General features: G+C 55.2%; 1 long non-coding RNA gene across 2 annotated transcripts in view; it reads right to left on the bottom strand.

Annotated features, from left to right (window-relative positions):
• LOC109293097 overlaps window positions 1–19,613 on the bottom strand; it is a 75,637-nt gene that overhangs the window by 34,694 nt on the left and 21,330 nt on the right. For both annotated transcript variants that reach the window (XR_002096241.1, XR_002096240.1), the window contains exon 2: window positions 1,164–1,349. This is a non-coding gene — a long non-coding RNA (uncharacterized LOC109293097). The remainder of the gene's footprint in view (window positions 1–1,163; window positions 1,350–19,613) is intronic.

Here is a 19,613-nt window from a genome sequence, read left to right as displayed (position 1 = left end):
CAACCGCTTCCCCCTCCTGGCACCAGGAGGCTGTGGACACCTGAACAGCTGCTAAGCAGCTTGCTGAGAAGGGAAGGGCCAGCCCAACTGGCAGTGCCCAGAACACCACAGCCAAGGGCACCCCCCAGTTCACCTGCCACCCTCACAGTCCAAACGCTTAGCCATGGGATCAGCACCCATGACCCCAGTCCCCAAGCTCTCCTGGATGGGAAGCTGTCAGCTACAGCTCTTCACCCAACCCATGAAATGGTCACTAGGCTACAGAAACAAAGAGCTGACCCAGGAGACCATCTGAGCTGGGGCACCTACTTGCCTTAGTGCAGTGGGATTTGAACCCAGGCTGTCTACTCCCCAAGCAGTGCTCCACCCCCCACAACCAGCAGATGCTCCTGGATGAAAGTCTCTTCGGTGCTCCTCTTTATACTGCACATCTAACTGGTGCAATGGAAGAGGTAGTCACTGAGCCACAGAAACAAAGCCACACAGGGCTCCAACAGACAACCTCGCACTCCCACAGCAGGGCTTTAACCAGCAGGCCACTGCAGCTCCTGACCCAGCACTGCCCTGCCTGGACTAAGGGCCCCTCCACAGGTGAGCAGACCCATCACCAGGCAGTTGCATCAGTGAAAGCCCCAAGTTCCTCATTGCAAGGAGCAATGAAGTGCTCTAGACAAAGACCAGGCTTGGAAGAAATGGCTGAGCCCCCCCTGCACACCGAGGAGGGGTCCTGCAGAGTAGGGGGAGCAACCGTGGCCTGCACAGGCCCAGCAAGGATGGCAGGGTGGGAGGGCAGTGCTGGGTGTGCCCAGGGGCAGATATTAGGTCCCAGGGGCACAGCATAGTCACAACATCACAAACTGACAACAGCAGGGCCCTAAGGCTACATCTCATCTAGCCCAGCCCAGCATTTGCCTTCTCTGCACTCCAACACCTCCTGGCATGGACACCCTGTAACCCCTTGAGGCATCTCAGCCCTGGGCATCAGCGAGGGAGCTCATCCTCAAAGCCAAGTTGTTGGCAAATGAAGCCCCTTGCTCTTGTCTTGTTCTCCTGCCACAAGCAAAAGGCCATCAATCATCATCCTCTCCATGACCACCCCTCCACGGTGAAAGACTGCTATCAAGCCCAAGCCCTCCCTCCTTCTCTTCCCTAGACAGACCTACCTCTGGATCACTGCTCCCTGCGAGGTGAGGATCAGAGCCCGCCATGGCTGGAATTCCTGCTTGCCTCCTGGCCACACGCTGGACACCTGCACACCTTGTGGGTGACCCCTGGCACTGGCTGGCCAGGGCTTCCTCATTCCTCAGCCAGCATCCAGGTGCTCTCTTGACCGCTGCCTCTTGCTGCAGCTGTGTGAGATGCAAAGGAAAGGATAGGTGATGGCGGGGGCTCAGGTCTGGCCCCGTCTCTACCACACTCTTACCAGAAGGAGCACACACAAAAAGGGGCTGGGGACCAAGGGAGCAGGGGGAGGATGGGTTCAAGCTGGGGTTGCATATTTGCATGAGGTACAAAGCAGCCAGCATCAGCAAGTGACTGGGCCCAATGCCAGTGTCACCACCAGGCCTGGCTATTTGGGGTCAGGATCAGCCACACTTGGGAGCAGTGCGCGTGCAGGGGCCAGACTCAGGCCAGGGTGCTCACATGCAGCAGACCCCTCCAGCACCTGCCAGGCAAAGCGATGCTACATTCTCCCACCCAGCCGGGGCAGGAGAGAGGGTGCAGAAGCTGAAGGATGTACATAAATCATGGGAAGTCATGTAGAGCAGGAGAGCTCTTGGTCCCCCTGCTTGGAGCCAGGTGTTCCCAAACACGGTGACTTCTGCCTCCCAGCTCAAGTTTGTTGCACTGCAGCATCTCCGAGGGTGCCTCCACCCCAGCCCCAGGACCTCCCAGAGGGGCCTGGGCACCAGGAGGCTGGTGGTGGCTGCAGGACTAGCAAAGGGTTAAGCTCTGTCATGTTTTATTCCTGCCACACACCTCTGCTTAAATGCAAAATCTCAACAGGGTGTTGTTCGCTATAAAAACCCTAAGCATGATTTGTGAACTCTCACAGCCTTGGTAATCTCATCAGAGTAATGGGATTATATTTCAAATCACTGCGGCCTGTTCATTACACATTTAAACTCCTTTGACAGAGGAAAAGTTAAATAAAATGTGCGTGCCGGCCCCGGCTGCCTCTCCAGCTCTCTCCCTTGATTAGACAAACAGATGCTGAGCTCCGAAATGAAAAAATAATGTGCTCGTTTATTCATTTTTCTGACAAGTCACAATAGATTTTGAACGGCGAGTGAGTGACCTCCCTGAGGTCCAGGTGCGAGGGCTCCCGTGGCAGCACAAGCGACGGGGCCCCGTGCGGGCGGCTAATGGGCTCCGAAGCAGGCGATTCCCAGCAAAGCAGCACAAGTGGTCATTTCCGAGCCACGCGCCACCCACGGTACTGCCACGTCCCCTGCGGCTGCCGCCTGATGGATTTCTCCACGGAGCTGATAAATCGCATTTCAATTCCAGGCCCGGCGCCGACAGTCACTCTGCTAAGCGGCTCTGCCGCGGCTGGGCTGCACTGGCCAAGCTCCACAGGAGCCTGCCACTGTGCTGTGTGGCAGCCGCCGGCTGCATCAGGGCACCACGGCACAACAGGACACCAGCCAGGCCACGTTGGTTGCCACCACCAGCCAGCAAATGGTGCCAGCTCCAGTGAGCTGCATACAGGGGGAGATCTGGCTCCCTTGCAAATTCACAGTGGGCCAGGGCATGTCCTCAAGCCCCCAGCACATCTGTGCAAGGAGAGGAACTCCCCTAACACTGCGTGGGCTTGATGTGTGCGGCTCCTTGCCTGGCACTGGTGAGGGGACCGTGGCCCCACTGCATGGGTCGCAGACATACTGCGCAAAGCATCCCAAGACCTCGCACAAGGTTGCTGCCCTCACAGGAGCATCTGGCCAGGACTGCTGGAAGCCCCTGGCTGCCGGCTGGCACTGGTGCCCTGGCACGTGCTATCCCTGCTGCAGGCAGCCGATGTGGGTACAGAGTGGGCTTTAGGGCCAAAGGATCGCTGCATTGTTGCTGGGTTAATTCCCTGTCTCTGAGGCAAACACTGCAGGACATGCAGGGGGCTGAAGGAGAGGCGCCAGCTCAGGGTATGTGGCCTGGCTGGTGCCACCTGAAGCTTCACCTGAGCAGCCTCTGGGACAGCAGAAAATGACGGACTACCTGGTCATCAGCGAGGTTCAGCAAGGGCTGATTCCAGCCCGAGCTCTCCTGGAGAAGTTCCTCAAAGGTGCTAACAACAGTGGCTATGGTGAAGCTGTCAGCAGGGAGTACGACCGCAGCATGACACAGTGCTGCCCCTGGCACCGAGGGCCCTTGGCGCTTTCTCCTGTGTGTTCCCCAATCAGCTGCACAGGTGGGTCCTGAAGAAGCTCAGGGGCAGCGCTTGCAGGCTGGGGCTGGCTACCAGGGGAGCCGAGCACTGCATGCTGTGCGCCCAAGCACTGCCCACCCCCTGCAGCTCACAGGGCAGGCTGATGCCCTCAGCCACACTCACTGTGGGGCTGGCGCACACCCCACCGCACAGCCGGCTCAGCCAGAGACCTCCTTGCACCCCACTCTCTGCAGCAGACAACCCCATCCACATGCAGCTCTAGCAGCACTCCAGACAGTGCATATATGAGTATGTCTAGCGGGGCAAGCTCAGCCCGTGCAGCTGCAGCAAGGGTCCTGTCTGCCAGGGCACCTGCAAACAAGTGTCCTGCTTCACCTGAGGGTATCCAGGCCATGGGGACATTTCACAGCAGCTCCATCCCCTGATCTGTTCTCAGACAGTGCCAAGTCCTGGCAGACACCACAGCCACAGAGAGGAGCTCCTTCAATCTAAAAAGCAACAGGGTTTGTTCCAGGGCAATCCCTCCCAACCATGCATGCCCACCCGGAGCCCACCCCGGTTGTTTGAGGAAAGTAAAGCCACTCAAACGTAACTAGCAATACCCCTATGTCCCTCCTGCACGGGACCCGGCACACCCAGACACAGACTCATCACCCCAGACACAGCCCTGACTGTAAAGCAGTCCCGCAGGAGGCGCACCACAGCTGCTCCAGTTTCCAGAGTCCGGTGTGAACGCTGTCTGACTCCACCTGACGACAGAGGGAGGCCAAACCTGGAACACACACTGAATGCAAAAGGCAGTGGCGGTTCCAATCAACGGGATGCACGTTTAATTTATAGCCCTGACACGGGCGTGCTGAGGGCTTGTTGCAGCAATAACTGATAACAGCTCTCATGCCACGCGGTGCACGGTACGCAAAGGCTGCGCGTGTGGAAGCTCCCACTCTATTTGTTCTACATCATTACTTTAAAATTGAATGGTGTGCGCACATCTTTTCTCTCATCCCTGCCACGGCATCTACAGTTGGGTTCTTGCAGTTGTAGCCGCATTATCTACCTGGTTCTTCCCCAGGGAGCACCCAGCACCTTGCACCATGGGAGAGGCTGCAGATCCCAGCAGAGCTCTGCAGGGACTGCAGTTACTGGGGTCGTTTCGCAAAGCGGTGGCTGTTCGATTACAACTGAGCCAATCTGCTCCCAAGGGAGCCCCCTGGGCCAAAGGGAGACAATCGGCAGGTCACAACGAGCTCCTGACTGCGGAGGGCTGATCGATCAACCTAATGGTGCCGCGACAAACCCACCCACTCCCCAGGCTCAGTGGTAACAGCAGGTGTTCAGGTGTCATGACCACCAGCATCTGAGGGAAGCGTGTCACATGGAAGTGCCCGCTGGTGCTGAATGGCTCTATCCGCACAAGCAGTAGCCTGTGCTCTACATGCACCGGGCAGGGAGAAATAACCAATGTGCCTTTTTGGAGCAGATGAACATTTCAGGGCCTCGAGGGCCTGAAGAAGAGCTACTTTGCAACTAGGACAGATGGACGGCACCATCCACACAATTAAAGGCCTCTCTCCCTTTCCTCTCCCCTCTTGCTCTATCCACCATTTTCCTCCCATGCCATTTCCAGGAAATCTCTCTCCATAGCACAAAGCCAGACAGCAGAGGCTTCTGGCCACTGGACTCCAGCTAAAACCTGGCCTCCATCAGCAGCACAAGGCTCCACCAGCAGCCAGGCCAGACCGAGCCGTGCCTGCACCATGCACCCCCCACCGCCAACACGCTTGCAGGAACATGCCCAAGCAGGGCAGCCCAAAGGGTGGTGCAGTTTTGGGAGAACAAGAGCTGGGCTTGCGAAGCCTGTGAACCAGGTCACAGAGATGCCAGCGTTGACACGCAGCACGGCAGGCCGGGAAGGCTGGCTTCCAGCAGACAGCCAGTGCGATGGCACCGGTGTCATACATTAGGCTTTAATAGCTTTGGGACTTTCCCTTTAATGAAGTTCAAGCTTCTTTCCTAGGACTATTAATAAACAAACACGTGCCTCTTTGGAAATGCTGACAAGAGGCTGGCTGGCGGGGCAGGGCGGCGCGGCGCTCCCCCGAAGAGGGGCCTTTCACAGAGCAGAATTCTGGGGCCTTATTAGGAAGCTGAAATGCCAGATAATTAGAAATATGCCAGCAAACACCATTATTGTCAGGAGAATGCAATCGCATACAGTAACGAAGCAATTATTAATGAGCAACAGCAAGGCTGTCATTAATTTAAGCTTTTCAGGATCACAGACTAAGGCGAGTTAAATGTTAAAACTGAGACAGGGTGGCTGAAATTTATATGCAGGCGAAGCTGGATGACCAGGGCTCACTGGCTTCTCTGGTGACACCTTGCTGGGTAGTGCCCCGTACAGATTCCCTTGGCGGGTGTGCTAGGCCCATCATGATGCATTGAAGAGCTGCCTCACCCCAAGCCCAGCACCTGCACCTCACTCCAGGGCTTCTGCCCTGTGGAAAGCAGAGCCCAACCCCTCATGAGGGCCTGAACGCAGCCATTGCGCCCGACCCCATGTGCCAACAGCCCTTCCTGAGAGCCCATATGATGGTGAATGCAGCTATGATGGCAAAGCAATGCAGCACAGCGCCAATGGCCCTCGCTGGATCGGTGCTGATGCTGGGATCAGGGCATGAAGGCTGGGGGCAGCTGGAAGGAGAGTGGTGGGAGGATGGAGCATGGGCCTGAGGGCTCGGATGCATCCTCAGGGACAGGCCAGGCTTGGCCGGGTCCTGCCGCAGCCCCGTCTCCTCCCTGCCCACCTGCAGGGCCGGCAGCCCTGGCCGTGGTGCTGAACTCCACCAGCGCGGCCTGCCCTGTTTCCATCATAGCCCCCAAAAGCATCATCTCAGCCTGCAGGAGAAAGGCAGAAGTGCTGACAGGGCCCTTCCACACATGCCCAGCATAACTGAGCCCAGCCGTGGGCATCCCCACAGTCCCACCACGCCGCTCCAGCCCTGGGCTTGTGCTGGAGATAAACACCCACCAGGTACGGGGACCAGAGCACTCCAAGCCAGTTCCCCACTGGGAACAGCCCAGAGCATGGCTTTGTCCCTTGCAGCAGGGTCCCGCGGCGCTCTCCCCAAAGGGAGCCAGGCACTAACCCTGCCCCCTTTTGCCCCTCGTCCCCCATCTCCGGACCAGTCCTTTTCTCCAAGCCCCTCTGCTCCTCTCACAGGGACCGAGAAGCCCGCAGAGACCCTGCCAGCACACTGCCAGGCCACGGGAACTGCAGGGACTCTTGGCTCCTGGGTCCAGTGGGCAGCCAGTGGCAAGGAGGCTGGTGGGGAGAGGAGCCAGGAGCAGCCCCAGGTCCCATGGCAGGTCAGCTCACTGCAGCACGTTGATGGCAGGCTGCTCACAGCAGACCAGTAAAACGAGGAGCTAATATAGCTCCCGCAGCCGCTTACATGGAGAAGAGGACTTGCTCTGACTGAATATTAGATTAGTTCAATTGATGGCTTCTGCGGCTGCCATAAACAGGCCGTGCACTGCCAGAGTGGGTTATGAATGGCACGGGCTGGAACTGAAGGACAGCATTGCTATTCACTTGCAGGCCCTGCTTTCTCTCCCAGCTGCGGGGGGAAGGGGAGGCACAGGGAGGATGTCGGGGCTCACTGCGGACTGGGAAATCCCCAGGGTCGGAGCAGGATGATGCAGGTACGATCACCTCATGGGGAGCATGCGAGCGGCAGAGATGGAGCCAACACCAGGCAGTGGGAGATCTCACAGTGAGCCCCCAATCCAGCTACTGCTGGGTCTATGACCACTGCCCAGGCCTCGCTCATGAACCATTGCTGCTCCTACTCCCTGGCTGGGAGCATGCCAGCACGGACATGCCCATCCAGAGCTCAGTGCAGGGGCAGCTGGGCATGGGCTGCCCACCGGGGACAACACACAACATGTCCACGTCACACCCTGGCTGCAACACAACCAGCCCCGTAGCCCTTGACTGGGCCTCCACCTACCGCTGGGGCAGGCTCCTCTGCCCATTCCCAGACAGAACCCAGCTCAGCCTCCCAACAGACACAACCAGCTCTCCCCAGCCATGGAGGGACCAGGACCAAAAGGGCTTGTGGCCAACAGCTGCTGCTATTTCACCCCATTTGCAGCACAGCAGCAAGAACGTGAACTCTGCTGGGAAGCGGCTCACGACCTGGTGCACTCTGCCCCTTGCACTGCTCCCAAAGGCATGCGGGGCAGGGATGTCCCTCACAGGGATGTGCCAGGTGCCCGAGCTGGGTCCTGCAACCGGCAGGGGAGTACACCGTGGCAAGGCAGCCCCTCCCCCCACATGCAGTGCTGCAGCACCTCACAGTAATTTGTCAAGGCGGCTCGGGCTGCTTCAGTTCTGCAATATGTACCTCGTGTCTGGGCTGTCATCTGACATAATTCCTCCTCGCTGGCATATTGCTGATTTGTGCATAAGTGATGTATGCAATCCACCTGAGTTAGGAGTTAGGAGTTTCTTGATCTGGGACTGTCAGGGCAGAGTGTTTTAGTGCCTCCTGCGATTAGGCGGAATTGACAGGCCCTGAAAGCGGTGAATTGCACAACGTGTGAAATTAACAGCGAGGGACTGAAGTGGAGTGTGGCAGTCATTTAATCTGCAATTTATCAGTTTACGCGGCTTCTTGTAGCAGGCAGAAGATGACGCTCCAAAAAAGGATGTTCTCTCCCTTTTTAATTTCACCTGACAGGTGATAGAAGAGCAATATCAAAAGGCCTTGGCATCATCTGGCCCGTACTGGGTTCCTAACTGCCTCAAGGACACATCCAACTCCTTTGGAAGGCAACCTCTCTCCTGGAAACGGTGGGCACGGGCTGGGGCTCTGAGGCAGGGCAATCCAGGCCTGGCCAACAGTCCTATCCACTGAAGGGCACAGCGGCACCTCTACAGCTGCCTCCTGGCAGCATCCACCTACCTGTCTCCTCAGCCCTGAGACACGGCATTTTGCCCCTCCAGGGAGGAGAGAAGCCACCGTGGCAGACGTGACACTGTAATGTGGGGCTGGCGAACAAGGATTTCTCACTGCCCACCCAGTGACTCCACCCTAGTTACCTGGAAGCAGGCTGCTAGCATGGCCTGTGCCAAAAGCCCAGTCCTGATGACACTGTGTGCCCACACAGGCCACCACCCAGCAAGCCAGCGCTATCCTGCCCCTCAGCCAGACCCCTTCCCTGTGCCTGGAGCAAGGGCCAGACCTCACCGTCACACATCCAGCCTGGGGGGAGCTGGGGCGTGCGCTCATTTACACCTGGGCTGCAAAGTGCGTCCCACATGCCCTCGACATGAGCTGCTGCATGTGGGGCACCGCAGGGAGCTCAGAGCCACAGACAGCTGTACCCCAGAGGTGCAGACAGCACTGCAGGCCGACCGAGCAGCAGCCCATTACCCTGGCCTTACTCCATGGGACAACGCAGCACCATCCCAGGTCCATCCTGCTCCCAGCAGCCACCACGTGGCTCCACCCCACTGCGATAATGTCATTAGAGCCGGGTGATGGTTTCCTAGAACGCTGCAGCCACTCTGCAAGGTGACAGGCTGCCACGGCAGCCTGACAGATAACGCATCCTACCGGGTTACGGTAACCTGGCTCTGAGTGCATTAAACTCCTTTAATGTGGGTGAAGCACACGCCTTCCTCGATGCACATGTCACCATCTGGGGGGATGCGGAGCACGCACACGTGTGCACACGCTGCACCTCCCAGCACTGACGCTTGCAGGCAGGAAGTGCATGGTGCACTAGCACCAGCAGCAGCTCCTTCCCCTCGAGGAGGCACCACTGCCCGTGTCTACTAGGGCTGTGTGGCCAGGGGCCTGCTGGCCAAGCCCCCTGCTTGGCTCCTGTCCTAGTAGCAAACAGGCAGCTCTCAGAACAGGAGACAGGGAGGGCGAGAGTCGTCCACCTTCACCCCGAGGCAGGAGCTGTGTTGCACAAAGGGGCTGGCTCGCTCCCATCCCTTACCCGCACAGCTGTAGCGCCCAGGAGAGGGGATGGAAACCCAGCCTGACACTGCCCTGCCAGCCTACACCCCTCAGATAGGCCGCGGCCACAGCAAGGATGGCTCCAGCTGCATGGGAATGCAGGCCTCCCCTCAACTCCTTTAATGAGCTGGATCTGAGCCTCCTCTCAGCAGGGGACCAGCATGATGGAGGCACCACACGCCTCCCCCATTTGCTCCCGGGGGCCCGGGCCATGCCAAAGGAGCAGGTGCCGCAGAGCAGCATGCCACGGCGCCCAGCTCCCCACTGAGGCCAACACACGAGGTTTCACACACCAAGCTCACTCCTCCCCCACCCGGGTATCAGGAGGTTAAACTGTTTGATGTCAGTGCTTTCAGTGCTCACAAGCAATCTCCTTGGCCTTCCTTGGTGGCCTACTCTGATACTGCAAACCTCTATCCACCCTCATGGTATCAAAGATTATTTATAATGAATTAAATATGTTTTTAGCGGCTTCTTTCCACACTTACTGCCGCACTTTTGCTGCCACTTCAACTTAATTAGGGAGGCCTCGCTCAAGAGACTGAATAAATGCATCTATAGAAATCTATCTACGTATAAATGAAAAAAGCAGGCACCCCAGGTCAAACCAGTACTTTCAATTTATTGCCCTGGTACATTCATTTGTAAATAGCTTTGCCTTGCTGGTTTCTGAGTGCAAGGCTAATGCTGGAGTGCTTAAATTAATAGTGACGCACACCTTTCATTATTGCTATTAAATTAGGTGCTGGGCTTTGATGGATTCACTTGTTGCTGAACTAAAAGCCTTGTAGATGTGGGTGTGCGTATCCATTTGGTTTTACAGCAAATTTAGGTCTTAATGTCAAGCCAGACAGAAAGGAGAGAGTTTCTCCTCAGCACTCTTACTCTTTAATTAGCCGCACGGGCACCTCATGCTGTCTGTTTCCCCTGATCCTCCAGGGACTCTGTAAAGGAAACGCCTCGGCCTCGCTTTGCAGAGCTGCAGCAGGGCACTTGCAAGACAAACAAAGCAAGGCTCAGACCATAATGTTTATAACCTTCACAGCCATCTCCATGGCCTCTGCCGCAGGACCAGAGCTAAGCAGAGCGCACAAGCCCTGCTGCCAGCTAGGAGCCAACCCCCGGGTGACGGGTTCTCCCCAGCAACGCACCATGGCCCAACACAAGATGCCGTGGCGGTGTCGTCCTGCAAAGCATCTAGGACGGAGCGCGACCGGGAACAGGACGCCATGCCAGAGACCCCACCTTCCACCCCAGGCTGGTGAGGAAAGCGGTTGGAGATCATGGGGTCCCCGCTCCCAGGCTCTCCAACAAAAGAGCCAAGAAAGGCGGAAGAGTGAAGTGCTGTCACCAGTGTGAGATGCCTCGGTGGCAAAAGGAGCGGGCCTGGCCAGAGCACATCTCTAGCCCCCCATGCTGGGTGGCCTGGTTCCTCACAGGGGCCTGGGGACACACGCCAGGAATAATTTGTTCCGTACAAGCCTCCGCGAGGTTGCGAAGCAGATGACTGTGTGCAGCAGAGAGCAGGGGGGCCGGCTGCCGCGCTCCAGACAAAGAGCCAAGAGCTCGACGGGAAGAGGAAGCGAGGTTGCTCTATTCAGCGCCCTCGTTCCGGTTCCCGCTGTGCTAACTCAGGAACACTCGCTGTCAGAAACCTGGTATTTTTGTTTATTTCTGTCCCAAGAAGAGGTAGCGGAAGCCAGCAGCGCCACTGACTCCCGTATTTATAGAAACCACAGCCATTGCAGCAGACGGAAGTGGAGCTAATATTAACCTCCCCGATGCCTGCCAGAGCTTCCAGCAATCTTCCGTGCGAGGTCCCGACACAGCACCCGTCACAAGCGTGTGTGCAGCCTGTTGCAGTGCAGAACAGACGGAATGCCCCAGAACGCTGCCCACGCTCACACTTGGTCCCACGCCTGGCTCTGGGGGTGCTCTGCCCTCTGTCATCAGCTGCAAGTTTCTTCAGGAGACGGGAGGGCAGAGGCCAACCAGAGGAGATCTGCAGAGAGAGGAGGGCCTGACCACAGGAATGCAGAGGGGGCTGCACATTTCACACCCTGGACTCTGTGGGGAGGCCATTGGGGCAGAGCCCTGCTCCATGCACCGCTCAAGGGGTTGTTAATGGATCCCGTGGCTGCAGCAAGCACCACTGCTGCTGTAGCAAGGCAGCATGAAAGGAGAGGAGCCCAGGCTAGGGGCTGAACTGACTGCTGGCAAGGAGGGAGCGCAGATGCTCAGCACAGTGGATCAGAGGCCATGGCAGGGGGTCGGACTCGATGATCTGCTCAGGTCCCTTCCGATCCTAGAAACTATGAAACTATGAAGGGAATGAGCACCAGCAGATGTCCGCACAGCACAAGGCAGCACCAAGCCCCGAGCCATCCAGCCACCTCAGCACAGCACTGTGCACAGGAAACCAAGCCCCCGTGTCTCCCCAGAGCTTATGGGAGCTGGTGGGGGCAGAGCTTGCTGGTTTGTGCTGTAGACCAGCCTGCCAGGGCCTGTCAGCGTGCAGTTTAACTCAACTTCAAAGAGGCAAGCAGAGGTATCTTGGCCTGCCTTCCAGAGGTGCTGTGCACCCACAGCTCCTCCAGGCTCTAGTACAAAGCATGGGTGCTCAGGCCCTCTGGAAATCAGGCTCCTGTGCAGGGCAGCCTCACCCTGGGCAGTTTGGAAACTGGCAGGACGATGCCCCAGCCTGGGCTGAGACCAGAGTAGTCACTCTGAGGAGAGATGGCAGTGCTGGGCAGGGGCCACTTCTGCTTCTCTGCAGCATACGCAGGAGGCCTGAGAGGGTCTCCCTCCCCCTCTTCCACTGGCTACTTGTTTCTTCCTTGGGGACATCAAGAATCTCAAGGGCTCCTTTTCTTTCTGGAGGTGAGGGTGCCTGCGGGGCCCCCTCTTAGCCCTGTGCTGATGGGATACCGTTCTCTTCCCAGTGAGAGTTCAAAAGGTATTTTAACATCCTTTAAAAAAATTAAACCCACATCCAACGTGAGCAAAGCCCCCTCCCTCCTCAGCTAATCAGGTGTCACTTGCTTGGTCCTCCGGGGTTATAAATCCCGGGGCCAGCTCTCCTGTGGCTCATCCAGTCTTACAGCCTCGAAAGAGATGTGAATTTCTAATATAAAAATATTACACCTGCAGATAAAGGCACGTATAATATATACGCAGGGAAAAACTCCTTAGGCATCGTAAAGACCCAGGAAAAGGCACAAGCTGCATTTTAAATGAATCATTTGCAGCTCTCCTTTAATGAGCTGGAACTGAGCAGGCAGGCCCTGCTCGGCAGGTTTATACCTAGAGCAGGCTCTAAGTCAGCAACCACCTTTAGCTGCTGCTCAGAGCACAGCTCCAAGTGATTGGGGCTCAGCTCACATAGGGACAGGCCTGACCTGCCCTAGGGTCCAAAACACACACTCTCAGCCCCTGGCTCAGATGGTGTTAACCCCAAAGGCGCTGCAGGTCCATGGGCATCAACATCTTCCACATTCAAGTTCCACTTGTGGGTGTGCCCAGAAGCACCCGGTCCCCCACAGCGCTGAGCACTGATGCCTGCTGCATGCCTAGGCCTACGAGACTGGCAAACAAGGCCTCTGCAGCCTCCAGGGCCTGATCCAGGAGGAGCAGATGGGGGCAACACCTTCCTCTTACCCAGCTGCAAACCTGCTCCCGTGAACACGGCCCTAACTATGGCTATTTAACAAACACAGCATTAGCCGGAGGGACAGGAATGAGAGTGGGGGCTTCCTGCTCTGCCTGCTGCCTCCCCCCAACACCTTCTCAGCACCCATCTCTCCCCACACGCACCCTGGGAGCGTGGGAGCTTGCTCAGTGACCTGGAGCCTGCTCAGGGACCAGGCACCCAGAGCTCAGGCATCATGACAGCTGGTAAGCCATGCCCGAGCTCCTGTAGCAGGCTGTGCTGAGCACCGTGCTGACGGGATGGCCCAGCCAATGTGCCCAACATGCTGGATGGCCGTTACCCAAACCGCATGCTGAGGGGACAAGCCCCTGTCCTCAGAGGGGACCCAGGCTATCAGTGAACCCTGCCGTCCTAGGTTGTGGACACCATGAGAGTTGCTGCCCTCACCCCTCATACCTGCTGGTGACATCCCGAGCCCCTCGAGGTGCCAACAACTCTGCTTGGGAGACAATTACCATTTTTTTCATGGTCCCTGCAGACACTTGGTGTTGTGACACAGAACATCAGCCCTGTCACGTCCCTGTGCTTCGTGACTGACGCAAGATGATGTGACATGTTCCCTAGTGACATATGACACAATAGCAGGGAAATTCTCTAAACTGTGGTGTTTACAGGCAAGTGTCCCAGCGCTGGGGGAGATCAGGGCACTCAGCTTTCCACACAGCCAGGTCTCCCCGTGCCCCCACGGCCCGGGGGGAGCTGTGACTGTGATCCAGTGCGCTCCTTAGGCCTCGGCTGCCCGCTCCCAGCGGGGCTGCCGGATGCCCTGGTGAAGTAGGCAGTTCTGCCTCCCAACAGTCAGCTCAGGCTGCTCCATTTTGTCTAATTAATCCTGATGTTTTGCCAGTCGTATTGTGAAGTTCCTCAGCAGAGAGAAAGAGCAGCTTGTCTCCTTGACAGCACAGAAGAAAAAGAAAAGAAATCGAACCACCAGCACTTAGTCCCTTCTTCTGTCAGCCAGACAAGTTGTTTTTGTCTCTCTCGAAAGAAGATCATACCAGGATGGGCAGAACTTCAAAGTTAAGAGCCAGGGCGAGCCTTCCCCATGCAGAAAGGCTTGCTATTCTGCCTGGGAAACTGCGTGAAGCCTGCAAGCCCTTTCAGAAGACAGCTAAATAAGGACATATTTATGGAGCTAATAACTCACCTTTAATATGCAGCACAATTTAGAATCTGCGCACTGGAGACCGTGTATACACATGACGGGTTTACATGCAGTGCTGCAACTGTGATACAAGCAGAAAAACAAAAACAGACTATGTGCTCATTACAGGGTCCCCTCACAAGTCTGGATTCAATTTTAGAATCCACAGCATCGCTGTTACCAATATCTAGGGCATTTATTTATGTGCGTCTCATCTGTGACTTGGTATCGTTTAGACCACCGGGCTGTTTTGTTACCAACATCACACCCTTTTCATGCTAAGCTACCCCAGTGGATATCTGAAGTAGCAAGACGTGGGATTTCCAAGCATCTAGAAAGGCTATGTGCCTGAAAAGCAGCGTTCTTGGGAGCCTCTTAGGCAGCCGCTTGGAGGAAGCCATATTCAAATGCTGCGTGGTGATGAAAAATGAAATGAGCTTGATTCCTCTAATGAAACGCCATGTTTTCTTTCCAGACCGGGGAATCTTTCCCCCAAGTTTTAAAAATAAAAGCGCTGTTTGCTATTTGACTTGGGTTGATGTGATGATAATTAAAGTTTCTGAAAGGGCTCTGGCAAGCCTTGGTTTATGGGATGGGGAGAGTATTTTCAAGCCCAGAGGTGATGGGCTAATGTGTCTTTGTTCTGTAAACAGATCAGAGAGGGGTCTGGTTTCCATACTTAGCTTGCCATCTTGAGGCCATGGGAAGAAAACCAGCCGAAGCACGCTCGCTCTCAGCCCATGCTGCTCACAGGCTTTCTGGGTGGTTATGTTATGTACTTAATATACAGACAAGCGGAGTGCACTTGAACTCGCAGGATGCTGCCTGGAGGGGAGAGACCGCTGCAGTGGCTGTGAGCATTAATCCCCTGGTGCTTCCCAGCAGCCAGGACCCTCAACCCATACGGGCCTCTGACCAAGAAAGCCAGGGGTTCATCGTCCAACTCCAGCACTGCACACAGGTGCAGAGGGAGCCTGGGCACCCAACTGCAAGGGCACAGAGTTCACCTGATCCCCATCTGCTCTGCCCCAGCTCCTCCCCTGCACCTGTGTGTCCTGATGAGCTGCTTGCAAAGAAGCCTGTGGATGACTTGTTTCTGCTCAGCTAACGACTACCTGCAAAGCCCGACCCAGAACCTCTCTCTGCAAGCTGGGAAAAAATGCCCACATACAGGACCATGAGCAGATTTAGACCAATCCCCCTCTCCCCCCACCACACACAGCTCAAAAGTTGTCCGTTTGGTGGACTTTAAGCTGTGACATGACTGACCCCACGATGCTGCCACAGGGAGCCTCCTGACGAACAGTGTGGGAGGGATGAGGGCACGAAAGGCCCTGGCAGCCTAGAGACCCCTCCTAGGGCTCAGACTGCGCCCAGATGCAGAGGATAGGTCTAGTGCAGCCCTTCAGGGAAGCTGGGACCCTCCGGCTCCACCCGTCTGGTCCTGTGCCAGGTACCACTGCAGCCAGCACAGAAATCCCAAAACAATTAGAGACCCAGTTCCTTCCCCCAGCCCACTCCCCTAGCATGCATGCCTAAGCCCAGCACTGCAGTCTCCTGTCTCCTCTCCCGCTCAGGGGGCACAACTACTGCCTTCTTACAATGCTCAGTCCTTCTGGGAGAGAAACCACCAGAACAAAGGTCCTGGTGCGAATGCAGACCACCTTGATCTCTGAACCCTGAAGCCTCGGAGAGCGGCAATGCGGCCATTTCATTTGAAGGCCAACCAGGAGGGGAACTCAAGGAGGGCACATTCCTGCTCCTATCCCAGGCTCCTGGGGTCCCCTCCTCCATCACTGCACTTATCCAGACAGAGCACTCAATCCAATGCTGAGGGTTTTACCTTGAGGAAGACCAGCGAAGACTTGGGACATCTCAATGATAAAGGATCTGTTCCAGCTCAAGCACAAGTGACAGGCTCTGTGCAGGAACCACTGGGTGAAATTCTGTGGCCTGCAATACACAAGAGGACAGGCCATACAGGCAAATCCTCCCTTCTAGCTTAGAGCCTCTGAAGGTGCACCTAGGTGCCCCTCAGACTTCATTTCGGCTGTAAGTGGGCCATTCCAGCATTTGAAGGGTTACACTTTCATTTGGGACTCTAGCATTCACGGACCTTAGCAAACCACCTCTTATGCACACCTGAAAAAACACCTCCAGGAAATGCAAAACTAGGACTTGCCCATGCTGCCTTCTGGGGGCCTGGAAAGCTGCAGCTGCGTCCAGGATAGTAGGGTCTCCAGGCAAGGAGAAGGTGGGCTGCTGGCACCCGATACACGTTGCACGCAGCTCTGTGGCCTCTTTAACATACCCACTATTCCTCTGGTAAGAAGGGTCCTGTAAGTGCTACTTTGCACATGTTCATATCCACATGACAGGGACACAGATAAAAATCAGCACCCTGACAGCCGCAGGCTGGGGCCGTGGAAGGGGAGGGGGCTCTGGACAGGACCAGAGCACAGCATCTTTTTTCTTCGTATTCCTCCCTTGCAGCTTGGCCGGGTGCTTCAGAGAGTCACGCAATGCGAGTGCTGCTGGTTTGCAGTATGTGATTTCTGTGTCATCTGCATAACTGCCTCAGGCTGTTTTCACATCTTTATGCATTAATTCAACACGAATATACAAGAAATATTTCAATGCTAATTCTTTTTAAAATGATAAAATTTGTCTATATTATAAAATTTAAGCCCCTGGGTTCCTGAAAGCTAAAAATATTTTAATGTCATATTTCCATGTAAATTTTGGTTTAGAATTTAATACCCTTTTAACATACATTAAAATTTCAACATTTCTCAAGCACTTGACTATTTTAAGGGATTAGTTTGTATGTGCTGAATAAAACAAAGAAAAAGAAAAAAAAAGAGGCTGATGGGCAGCTTGCTGGGAGTCAAGGTTGGGGTGAAGAAATGGGTCAGATGCAGAGTTAACTAGCTCTCGCTATTTTGGGAGGTACTTTAAGGTGCTGTTGGACCACATGGGACACCAGCTGTGGTGCTCAGGGCACTGGAGAGCTCTTGCAGGTATTCTGCACATACTGGTTTGTCTGGTGGTCCAAAGGAAGGGCCTCACGGCTGCCCAAACAGTTCCTTCTCCATCCCCTGCCGGGCACTCCGCACCCACCCGTTTCCACAGGGCTTAGAGTACATGGACCCTGTTGTCAAACAAAAATGCTTGCGTAAAAAAAGGGAATTCCACTAAAACCCCTGCGATTCACTAGCAACAGGATGATTTGGGGTAAACTGGCCCATTTGGCTTCTACTCCCCAAGAGATAAACACCAGACACAGGGGATGATAAAGGAAGGGGAAATATTATGACACTGCAGTGAAAAACACATTCCTCAGCAACCACATCCCTTTTCCAGAGAGCTCATTTTCTAAATTCTCTCCCAAATTCCATTTTAGCAGGGGCCCAAGATTTGTTTTCCCTTCCCTGCCAATTCAGATCCTCTCATCTGCACAGAAAGCCATCTCCTCCGGAAAGCACAGCCATTTGCATTCTGGTTTGATTCTTTTAGTTTCTTTGTTGCTGGGGGATTAAAACCATCTCAGCACTAAACACTAAAATTTAAAAAAAACAACAAAACACAAGGTTGCTGTGAGCTGGTCTCTCTTTCAGAGGCTCAGGCACTTTCCTTTGGCTTATGTCCCCCACTCTTTCTTTGTAAACATTATTATTAGTCAATAAAAGTTAAATCCCTTAGATAAGATGACACCCCCTGTTGAGTAACAGAAGGCACCCCCTGGCCTTGCTGATTAATTCTGCTCAGCCCCAGGACTGCTCACGCCTCCGCCTACAAATAGAAAGATCTGATAAAGATCTAATTCAATTACAGCTCTTCACTCACCAGTATTTTTTCTCTTTTAATGGGACTTTGTTTTTTCCCTCCTGAAGAGGCTTCTCTCTTTCCCTGGCTCTGGAGAAAGTCTGGATGAGAGGGCAATGCCAGGTGTCTGGGAACGCTGGCAGCCAGGTCAAGCGCCTGCAAGGTCATGCCCCGAGTAGGTGGATGCCTAAAACTAGCTTCACTGGCTTTGTATGGACAGCGTTGTTTTTCAGAAGATAAACCAGGTCGCACCAGCTGTGCCTCCAGGCCCAGTACCTGACTGTCCAGGTTTCCCTAGAGCAGTGGTTCTCAACCTCATCAGGCTCAAAGCACCCCCATTAGACTCAAGGTCTCCTCGAAAAATGCCAGCTCTTTGCTGTCACTCAGCTTTTCACTATGGAAAAAAAACACTAGAGTGATTCTTCTGCTGCAAAGAGCTCAGCCAGCCAGCAACAGACCGTCTGTGATTCCTGTTTGAAATCTCCAGGTTTATCCTGTGATCACTTTTGCACACCTGGCAGTGCTGACGTTGTGTAGGATGCTCTGGCTCTCTTATCAGGATCTCACAGTGCCCCAGTGTCACAGGACCCTGGCTGAGAATTGCTGCCCTCGAGATATGCCTTGACATAGCCTCCTGAAACAGCAGCCTTAGGCGCCTCTCAAGCTTTTGTTTGCACACTGCTGCCTTCATGCTCCAGAGCAGGGCCCACAAGCCTTCCTGCACCAAGGCCTGGTGCCCAGCACTGCCCAGCAGCACAAGCAACTGGAGTTCCCAGTGCCTTTCAGAGCCTTGTTGGGGCCACGAGTCGTAAGGCCGCAACTGGTGGGGCCCACTCTCCAGGGGTTGGATTGTCTCTCGAAGAGCTCACCAGTAGCAGACTCGTTCATGGCCACCCTCAAAACATGTACAGACATCGTTCACAGCTGAGGCCAGCTCATCTCGTTGCATGAATAGTTGTGCATGGAGAGACACGAGAACAACTTGCCCCCTGGAAGCTGCATGGCGCTGACAGCCCCTGACCAGGGCAGGGCAGGGCAGGGCAGGGGCCATAGGGCATCACTTTGGAGTCACTAATTCTGCACCTTACAGCTAGCCCAGCACAGTCCTGACTGCAAGCCTCTCGTCTCCCCATACCCAATGCACCCCACTTCCTGCACAGCATGGAAAAAAGGCTGTAAAACCCCGTGCTAGCACAGTGCCAAGCAGTGCTGCCTCCACCACTTAGGGGGTCCTAGAAAACAACACATTCAGATCAGGCTTGAGGCTTTGCTCAGCTGGCCCTGAAAACACAGCATCTGCAGCTCAGAACGGGCTTTCAGCGCCGCAGCTCACACGCACGCCTATGCAGCGGTGGCAGGCTGCCCTGGATTAGCTGGTAACATCCCGCCCTCATAGTGAATACAACAGAGGAGAGTCCATATGGCAACTTCAAGCCATTTCATCTCAGTCAAGTTGCCACTGACAAGCAGGTACTGGACTCCCCACAGGGGACAGTCATTGTACGAGTGTAACCA

This window comes from Gavialis gangeticus, unplaced genomic scaffold (genome assembly GCF_001723915.1).
Source record: "Gavialis gangeticus isolate Ggan-Ray unplaced genomic scaffold, GavGan_comp1, whole genome shotgun sequence".
Taxonomy (NCBI): Eukaryota; Metazoa; Chordata; order Crocodylia; family Gavialidae; genus Gavialis; species Gavialis gangeticus.
Note: the sequence above shows the minus strand (reverse complement) of the source record. Positions and strands in the feature narration are given on the sequence as shown.